General features: G+C 44.6%; 1 protein-coding gene across 3 annotated transcripts in view; it reads right to left on the reverse strand.

Annotated features, from left to right (window-relative positions):
- The window catches only part of RUSC2 (RUN and SH3 domain containing 2), a 60,582-nt gene extending 52,603 nt beyond the window's left edge, over positions 1-7,979 (reverse strand). For 2 of the 3 annotated variants that reach the window (XM_020880470.2, XM_020880471.2), the window contains exon 1: positions 7,687-7,979. The gene's annotated coding sequence lies outside the window, so the exon portion shown is untranslated. The remainder of the gene's footprint in view (positions 1-7,686) is intronic. The other variant, XM_070480282.1, reaches the window with a different exon arrangement.
- Between the last annotated feature and the right edge of the window lie 2,328 nt (positions 7,980-10,307).

Below are 10,307 nucleotides of genomic sequence, written 5' to 3' on the forward strand. Positions count from 1 at the left end.
GTGTTAGCCGCTCAGTCTTGTCTGACTGTTTGCGACCCTATGGACTGTAGCCCGCCAGGCTCCTCTGTCCATGGGATTTCCCAGGCAAGAATACTGGAGTGGGTTGCCATTTCCTTCTCCAGGGGGTCTTTCTGACCCAGGATCAAACCTTGGTCTTTTGCATTGCAGGCAGGTTCTTGACTGTCTGAGCCAGCAGGGAAGCCCATAATATGATCTAGCAATCCCACTCCTGGGCACATACCCAGACAAAACTATAATGCAAAAAGATGCATGCGTTCCTATGTTCATAGCAGCACCATTCACAGTAGCCAAGACATGGAGACAACCTAAATGTCCCCTGACAGATGAACGGATAAAGAAGATGTGGTGCAGATACACTATATCTATACATATATACTATGAAGTACTGTCGCTAATTTGTGTTCGACTCTTTGTGACCCCACGGACTGCAGCACACTAGTCTTCCCTGTCCTTCACTATCTCCTGGAGTTTTCTCAAACTCATGTCCACTGAGTTGGTGACGCCATCCAAGTGATGCCGTGAAGTACTTAGTTAGTTAGTTAGTTAAGTCGCTCAGTCTTATCCGACTTTTTGCGACCCCGTGGACTGTAGCCCACCAGGCTCCTCCATCCATGGGATTCTCCAGGCAAGAATACTGGAGTGGGTTGCCATTTCCTTCTCCAGGGGATCTTCCCAACCCAGGGATCGAACCCAGGTCTCCCGCATTGCAGGCAGACGCTTTAACCTCTGAGCTACCAGGGAAGCCCCATGAAGTACTACTCAGTCATAAAAAAGAAAAAAATAATGCCATTTGCAATAACATGGATGCAACTAGAGATTATCATACTAAATGAAGTAAGTCAGAAAGATAAAGACAAATACCATATGATACCTCTTATATGTGGAATTGAAACTATGACACAAATGAATCTATCTAAGAAACAGAAGCAAAATCAGGGGCATAGAGCATAGACGTGGTTGCCAAGGTGCAGGGGATGGGAAGGGTGGATTGGGAATTTGGGATTAGCAGATGCTAACTGGTATGTACAGAATGCATAAACAACAAGGTCCTACTGTACAGCACATGGAACTGTATTCAATATCCTGTGATGAACCATAATGGAAAAGAATATGAAAAAGAAAGTATATATATGTATAACCAAGTCACTTTGCTGAATACTGTAATTCAACTATACCTCAATAAAAAAATAAATTAAAAAAAAGAGGGTGGTGCTGGCATAAAGACAGACATAGAGACCAATGAAAGAAAATAGAAAGCCTAGAAATAAACCTGGCATATCTGGTCAATTGATACTCAACAAGAATGGCAACACTATTCAAAGGGGAAAGGACAGTCTTCAACAAATGGTGTTAGGAAAAATAGATATCCACATGCAAAAGAATGGGCCCTTATCTTACACACCATACAAAATTTAACTCAAAATAGATCTAGACCTAACCATAAGAGTTAAATCTATTCAAGAAAACTTAGAAGAAAACATAGGGAAAGAGCTTCATGACAGATGAATGGATAAAGAGTAATTGAATTGGCAATGATTTATTGGCTACAACACCAAGAGCATAGACAAATAAAGAAAAAAATAGGTAAACAGGACCTCATCAAAATTAAAAAATTTTTGTGTATCAAAGGATCACAAAAGAGTGAAAAGGCAACCCCATGAAATTGGAGAATATATTTTCAAATCATAATATTTGATAAGGGACTTCTATCCTAAAAATATAAAGAACTCTTACAATTCAACAATAGAAAGATATAACCCAATTAAAAACAGGCAAAGGATTTCTAATTGACTTTTCTTCAAAGAAAATATAAAAACAGCCAATAAAACTAGAACAAATAATTTCACAATTTGTATGGAAATAGAAAAAACCTCGAATAGCCAAAGTAACCTTGAGAAAGAAGAATGGAACTGGAGGAATCAACCTGCCTGACTTCAGACTATACTACAAAGCCACAGTCATCAAGATAGTATGGTACTGGCACAAAGACAGAAATATAGATCAATGGAACAGAATAGAAAGCCCAGAGATAAATCCACGAACCTATGGTCACCTTATCTTTGACAAAGGAGGCAAGGATATACAATGGAAAAAAGACAACCTCTTTAACAAGTGGTGCTGGGAAAACTGGTCAACCACCTGTAAAAGAATGAAACTAGAACACTTTCTAACACCATACACAAAAATAAACTCAAAATGGATTAAAGATCTAAATGTAAGACCAGAAACTATAAAACTCCTAGAGGAGAACATAGGCAAAACACTCTCCAACATAAATCACAGCAGGATCCTCTATGACCCACATCCCAGAATTTTAGAAACAAAAGCAAAAATAAACAAATGGGACCTAATGAAACTTAAAAGCTTTTGCACAACAAAGGAAACTATAAGCAAGGTGAAAAGACAGCCCTCAGATTGGGAGAAAATAATAGCAAACGAAGCAACAGACAAAGGATTAATCTCAAAAATATACAAGCAACTCCTCCAGCTCAACTCCAGAAAAATAAATGACCCAATCAAAAAATGGGCCAAAGAACTAAACAGACATTTCTCCAAAAAAGACATACAGATGGCAAAAAAACACATGAAAAAATGCTCAACATCACTCATTATCAGAGAAATGCAAACCAAAACCACAATGAGGTACCATTACACGCCAGTCAGGATGGCTGCTATCCAAAAGTCTACAAGCAATAAATGCTGGAGAGGGTGTGGAGAAAAGGGAACCCTCTTACACTGTTGGTGGGAATGCAAACTAGTACAGCCACTATGGAAAACAGTGTGGAGACTTCTTAAAAAGCTGGAAATAGAACTGCCATATGACCCAGCAATCCCACTTGTGGGCATACACACCGAGGAAACCAGATCTGAAAGAGACACGTGCACCCCAATGTTCATCGCAGCACTGTTTATAATAGCCAGGACATGGAAGCAACCTAGATGCCCATCCGCAGACGAATGGATGAGGAAGCTGTGGTACATATACACCATGGAATATTACTCAGCCATTAAAAAGAATTCATTTGAATCAGTTCTAATGAGATGGATGAAACTGGAGCCCATTATACAGAGCGAAGTAAGCCAGAAAGATAAAGACCATTACAGTATACTAACACATATATATGGAATTTAGAAAGATGGTAACGATAACCCTATATGCAAAACAGAAAAAGAGACTCAGATGTATAGAACAGTCTTGTGGACTCTGTGGGAGAAGGCAAGGGTGGGATGTTTCAAGAGAACAGCATTGAAACATGTATATTATCTAGGGTGAAACAGATCACCAGCCCAGGTTGGGTGCATGAGACAAGTGCTCGGGCCTGGTGCACTGGGAAGACCCAGAGGGATCGGGTGGAGAGGGAGGTGGGAGGGGGGACCGGGGTGGGGAATACATGTAAATCCATGGCTAATTCATTTCAATGTATGACAAAAACCACTGCAATGTTGTAAAGTAATTAGCCTCCAACTAATAAAAATAAATGGAAAAAAAAAAACCAGCCAATAAGCACAAGCAAAGATACTAAACATCACTAGCCATTAGAAAAATGCAAATCAAAACCACAATGAGATACCACTTTAGACCCATTAAAGTAAGTAAAGTAAAGTCACTCAGTTGTGTCCGACTCTTTGCAACCCCATGGACTGTAGCCTACCAGGCTCCTCTGTCCATGGGATTTTCCAGGCAAGAATACTGGAGTGTGTTGCCATTTCCTCCTCCAGGGGATCTTCCCGACCCAGGGATCGAACCCAGGTCTCCAGCATTGCAGACAGACGCTTTACCATTTGAGCCACCAGGGGAGCCCTCAGACCCATTAGGATGACTATTATTTAAAAAAACAAAACACAAAATAAGTGTTGGCAAATTTGTGGAAAAACTGGAATGCTTGACGTTGCTGGTGGGAATGTAAAATGGTACAGCCACTATGAAATATGGTATGCAGTTCCTCAAAAAATTAAATGTAAAATTACCATATGACTCAGCAATTCCATTTCTGGATATATATCCAATGGAATTGAAAACAGGGATTCATATCTGTACACCGATGTTCAAAGCAGTTTAATTCACAATAGCTAAAAAGTGGAAGCAACCCAAGCTTTTATGTGGGTAAAAATAATGTGATATATACTTACAACGGATATTATTCAGCCTTAAAAAGGAAGGAAATTGGGATGCAAGCTACCACATGGATGAACCTTGAAGACATATTGTTAAGTGAAATAAACCAGTCACAAAGAGACAAATATTGTATGATTCAGTTTACACGTAGTACCGAGAGTAGTCAAATCATAGAGAAAGAAAGTAGAATGGTGGTTGTCAGGGGCTGGGAGAAGAGGAAATGAGTTATTGTTTAATGAGTATGCAGTTTCAGTTTGAGAAGATTAAAAAAAAAAGTTCTGGAGATGGATGGTGGTGATGACTGAACAACAATGTGAATGTATTTAATGACACTGAACTGTATCTTTAAGAACTGTTTAAATAGAAAATTTCATGTTATATATATTTTACCACAACTTAAAAAAAAGAATAAATGTAATACCAGAGAGATTCTGCTATGAGCTATAACTTTTCATTAGAATGCATCCCATTCCCCACCCTCACCCCCTGAAGTCAATCTCGGAGCAATGTTTATATGTGGTCATTCAAAACAATACACTCATTTTGCATGTCAGACTCATTTGACAGGAACTACAATATCATATGTCAGTGTTTGAGTGGGTGTTTTCTGGGTAACCTCAACACTGATCAACTAGACTATCTCTACGGAGCCTGCCCTTACCCTAACATGCATCAGTGAGCCATCTCGGTCAACTGACTTTTAGTAAGTGCTCAGTCACTGTGTATGAGTAACAGAAAAAAAGGGTGAGTTATTGTCCTAAAGTTGCACAGAGAAAAATAGAACACATAAACCGTCCCATGAACTAGGGAAGCAAATAAAAATACAGGATACTCTGTTATTTATCTGAAATTCAAATTTAACTTGGTATCCTGTATTTTATCTGGCAATGCTTTGCCATATTGGAAGTGAAGAGAAATTAAATAATCCAGAGTGTTTTGGGGATACTGAGGTCTTAACAGGGACCTAGACAGAATAGTGTAGAAAAGCCCATTAAAAACATATTGGTTAGCCAAAAAAAAAAAAATTAAAAGTACTGGTCTCTAGACTCCATGCTTAATTCTGTTCATGAGCCCCTTTCTGCTTTGGGTGTCTGTGATCCAAGACTTACTTTCTAGAGTTACAAAGTCAGAGAACAGGAGAAAGAAAAAGTAGAGGATAAACCAAAGCTAGAAATGAGTGAGAACATACCCAGCTTCCAGTTAGGAAGGCCTAGCCTCAAAAAGGGACCTTAGGCACTTAACATAAAAATTAGAGGAAATCAGATTTTGACCTGGCTCAAAGCAGAAGACAAACAATGATGGTAAATGCTCTATAGCCATACAGTAGGAGGGACCTGCAGACAGTCGAACATGACTGAGCACATACATGAGTGAGGAGGGACTGGCAGAGCAAAACACCAGAGACAGTGGTGGGATCTCCCAATTCCCTGAAACCATTACCATTACTAATTTCCACGGAGCCCCCAAGAAACTCCAGTCACAATTTTTACCTACTAATACTCTGAATTGACACTTTTGAACTGTGGTGCTGGAGAAGTCTCTTGAGTGTCCCTAGGACAGCAATGAGATCAAACCAGTCAATCCTAAAGGAAATCAACCCAGAATATTCATTGGAAGGACTGATGCTGAAGCTTCAATACTTTGGCCACTTGATGCGAAGAGCTGACTCATTGGAAAAGACCCTGATGCTGGAAAGACTGAGGGCAAGAGGAGAAGGGGGTCAGAGAGGATGAGATGGTTGGATGGCATCACTGATTCAATGGACATGGGTTTGAGCAAGCTCAGGGAGATAGTGAAGGACAGAGAAGCCTGGTGTGCTACAGTTCATGGGGTCGCAAAGAGTCAGACACGACTTAGTGACTGGACAACAACAGTACTCTGAGCCCCAGTGACAATAATACCGCTAGTAGTCAGGCAACTACTTCTTATAAACTCCTGCAGCTTTGAAACTATTGTTCATCAGTCAGCAACATCATCTCTTTTCCCATGGACCCTGGGCCAAAACGGAGATCGCCGAACCCTGTCTTAGCTTCAGGAAATTGAACCTGTTCATGTCATCCTGTTAGGAATCAACAAAAACAGATTTCAGGCTCTCTGTTCTTTGAGAATCCCATCTTTAAAAGGCCTGTGTTCTTGTTTATTACTGACACTGTTCAGACAGTGGTAATCCCTGCCTGATGCTGGCCTACTGAGATATAAATGGCTCATATGGCCTGTTCATACTATAGTAGTATTTAGGAATCTTTGATAAGTCTCACACTAGGCCAGGCTGGGATGTCTCCCCTCTCCAGTGGCGGAAGGGGGAGGCAAGGTAGCCAAGAATTAAAAGGGTAAAGTAACTGAGGTCATTCCTCCAACCTGTCCTGAAGCACCAGCTGATCAGGTACACTGAATCAGGTTTGAAGGACGTGGCTAGCCTCCACAATTCTTCATGAGAGGGAGCAGTTAGTCTCTAGGGCAAGAGGAGGGGGGTCACCTGGGTAAAGCTCTTTAGAGATTATCTGGGCAGCCACTGAAGGACTGGCCAATAAAAATTTCTGCAGCCTTGGACCTTAATTTTTTCTTTTTGGTAAACATAACATAAAGGTAAAACAGCTAATAAAAAGAAGCTTCTATGTAAATGAAATTAGATGCATGAACTGAGAGACTATGTTCAGTCTTATGCTCCCACCACGAGCACCGTAAGTAATCCCCAGACGCCCTTCGTTTTGCCCCCATTCATGTAACTAGTGACCCGTCTTCCCGTGAAACACTGCCTCACAACCTCTGCATTTCATTCATTCACTCACCCATCAAACATTTACCGAGTCTCCCATGCGCCAGGCACTGTGCTGGGCACGGGAGATAAAAACGAATCGTGTAGGGTCCTTGCCTCCAGGGCAGCCCCCCGGTGTCCTCAGGGCCAGCCTGGCATCGCAAGGCAGCCCAGGGCAACGGGATCATGGTACCCTTTGCAGCAGGTAAGAGCGGTAGCAGGGGGCTGGCAAAATGCCAGGCCACAGGTTTTCCCAAGGTAAAACTGGATGTAAGCAAGCGATGCCAGCCCGGCTCAAACAGGCATCAAGGTGGGAACCAGGGGCCAAAGGGGCGAAGGGCGCAAAGGACCCGGCGTGCAGAGGACTCCCGCCGCAGTCGCCGGGCTGGGTGCTGAGCGGCCACGCGCGCTCCTCCAGGGCCGTCACAGGAGACGTGGGGACAACGATGGCCCCTGGGCGCGAGTCAGCTGAGGGGCTGTCTCCAAGGGACAGTTTGAGGAGACGGTTGGGGTGGATCTGGGGTGACGCCCCGAAGGATGGCTTGTCCTGGGTGACTGAGGATTCAGTGGATGGCGGAACTGAGGGGCTAGGACTGAAGATGAGGTTGGTCCAGAGTGTCAAGCAAGACCGAAGGGTGGGGCTGACGGGACGAGGCGGGAGCGCTGAAGGGGAGGGAGGGCGCGCTAAGGACTGGATAGAGGAGCGAGCTGAGGGCCCTTCTCCCAAGGGATCACTTGGAACGCAAGGACAGCGGATCTCCGGGATCTCGCCTGCCCCAAAGACGCGTCCTACCTGGTTTCTCGCCTCGGCGTGGTCCTACCGCGCAGGCAGCGGCGGCGTCTCGCGCCCTGCAGGGGTAGCGCTGCAGCCGGGGACAAGCAGTCGTCCCCCTTCTCTCAGACAGCTTGGTAACGCCCGGCCCTCCCCTGCAGCTGTGGCGCCGATGGTCCGATCTGAATTGCCCTCATGCCGCCCCTGAGGATGGCCCGTGTTTCGGCCCGCCGGGCCAGTGCGGGTGCCCGCCCACCTCCCGGCTCCCTCTGCATTCAGCGCGGAGAGTCACGCGCAGTGCTTTCCCGCGAGGGCAGCGGCGGAGCTGCCTCCGCGGCCCCGCCTTCTGCGGCCTGCGCCCCGCCCCTTCGGGGTGGTGTCGGCGGAGCGGCTGGGCTGTGCTGGAACCCAGAAAACCCCCGCGCGCGGCTTAACTGGCGTGTGGAAGACAGGTGCATTTGCGCGTCCGCCATCGCCTAAAGGAGCGATCCTCTGCCTGACACCTCAGGAGAACCTCTTGGGGAAAATAGAAAAACAAAACTAAAGCCTGACTTCAGCAGAGACCAATTGATCCAGAAGCACGGGTAGGGTGGAGAAGGGGTTGGGTGGTGCCCAGCCTTGATATTTTTAAAAGCACCCCAGCATAGCCAGGATGAAGAAGCCTGGTAAAGTCTAGAACGGAACAAAGACTGTCTCCTTTGGCCAAAAATTTAGTCAGGTTCTTCTGAGTCGGCCCTGGACCAGGCTTGACTTTGGGCTTCCCTCTTTGTCCTTGTAGAATCCAGTTTGAGCAAGAATCCCTTTAAATCAGTTTATTGGAAATTCTCCGCTCTCGGTATCTGACCATCCTTGGTGTTTTATCACCTTCGCCTGCTTTCAGCAAGAATTCTGTTGAGTTATCTACCAAAAATCCCCCTTTCCTCTGATGTTTCTTCTTAATAATTGTTATGTTCATGTCCCTCCAAAATTCATATGTTGAAATCCTAACCCCCAAACATGAGTAGGTGGGACCTTTGAGAGGTGATTAGGTCATGAGAAGCTTGCATGATTAGGATTAGTAGCCTCACAGAAGATACCTCATGGAGCTCCCTAGCCTAGTCCTTCAGATGGGGAAGTAGCTGACCAGAGAGCACCTGGTGGCCATGCTGGCACCTTGATCGCAGACTTACAGCCTCTAGAAGTCTGAGAAATTTGTTGATAAGCTACCCAGTCTGTAGTGTGGTGTGTTTTTCAGCCATGGCATGCAGCATGCAGGTTGGTCGTTCCCAACCAAGGACCAAACCCCTGCCCCGTGCATTTGGAGCACAAAGGCTAACCACTGGACCACCAGGGGAGTCCCTGTGGTGTTTTATTATAGCAGTCAGAATAGATGCAGGCTGTAATTTTCCAGCCACTGACCTCTACCCTGCTGCTTGGCTAATAAATTATCACTTGTCTTTATTGGGGTCTGAGTTGAGCTCAATCTCTCCCCCACTGCAGCACCTCATTGCAGTGGTTCCTATAGATATTCCATGATCCCTGGCCCACTCCCTACCCTCCCCCTGCCCTGCCCCTGCTAATAAAGTTTGCCTTACCATCTTTAACAAGTGTAATGAATATTTTTTTCTTTATCAGAACTCATGTGCTTCCTGCTCCTATGCAGGGTGTATGTGAGACACTGAAGACTGTTGTCGTCCACTTGTATCCAAAGGGGGGTGGGGGCAGGTGGTCTTTCAATAAGTAGTTATTAGAACCTCACTAGGTTCCATCCTCTGTGAAAGAGAGTCTGAGACCCTGTGCTCCAGGCACTCCCAGGCTTGTTGGGTCACAGTCAAGGAAGGAGATAAATGTCACACTGTGTAATACATTCTCAGGCCTCACAAAAGTCATGTGAGCTGAGCTTTGAATAATGAGTGGGAGGTAAAAGGTGTGGGGGAAGCATGTACCTAAGAACAACGGGGCAAAGCAACTGATATGATGGAGATGTGGGACCGATGTAGAGAGAATAGCAAAGATGGTCAGGGCTGTGATAATGAAGAGCCTTCCATGACAAACTTAAGGAGCTGGGACTCATCCGGTAAGCAGTGGGGAAATACTTTATCTGGAGGCAGGATGGTAAATCAAATATGAATTTTAGAACTATAGTTCTGGGGGCAAAGTGGAGAGGGCTTTAGTCAGGGAGACCAGTGAAAAACTGCATGTTTGTGTAGATAAAGGGTCCAGGGTGGGGTCTTAGCCTAAGCTAGGCCAATTGGAACCCTTTCCCTGAGAATTTGGACTTGGGGGAGAGAGAAGTACACTTTTACTCATGGTTAGACTTACAATGGAAATTTGAGAATGGTGTCAAATTTTACTTGTCAAATGGCCTGAGTTGCAGAAAAAACCAGTTTGCTGAGAAGTATCAGTCTGTTGCCTAGAGAGGAGTCAAGTGAAGACACAAAGAAACTACTCCCCAGGTTCTTGGGGCCTCCAGTAGCTGATTCCACTTCTCACTGAGGCCGTTTAACTCTTACCCTGGGTTGATGATGCATCCTTCTATTCATTCATACAGTCTTATTTTTGACCTCAGAAAATGTGGGTTACTTCCTGTTACTTGTGTTACGGGATAAATTTTCAAGAAGTTAAAATCATGAGTCTTATACAAATATAAAATAAAGCCATAT

This window comes from Odocoileus virginianus, chromosome 18, assembly GCF_023699985.2.
Source record: "Odocoileus virginianus isolate 20LAN1187 ecotype Illinois chromosome 18, Ovbor_1.2, whole genome shotgun sequence".
Taxonomy (NCBI): domain Eukaryota; kingdom Metazoa; phylum Chordata; class Mammalia; order Artiodactyla; family Cervidae; genus Odocoileus; species Odocoileus virginianus.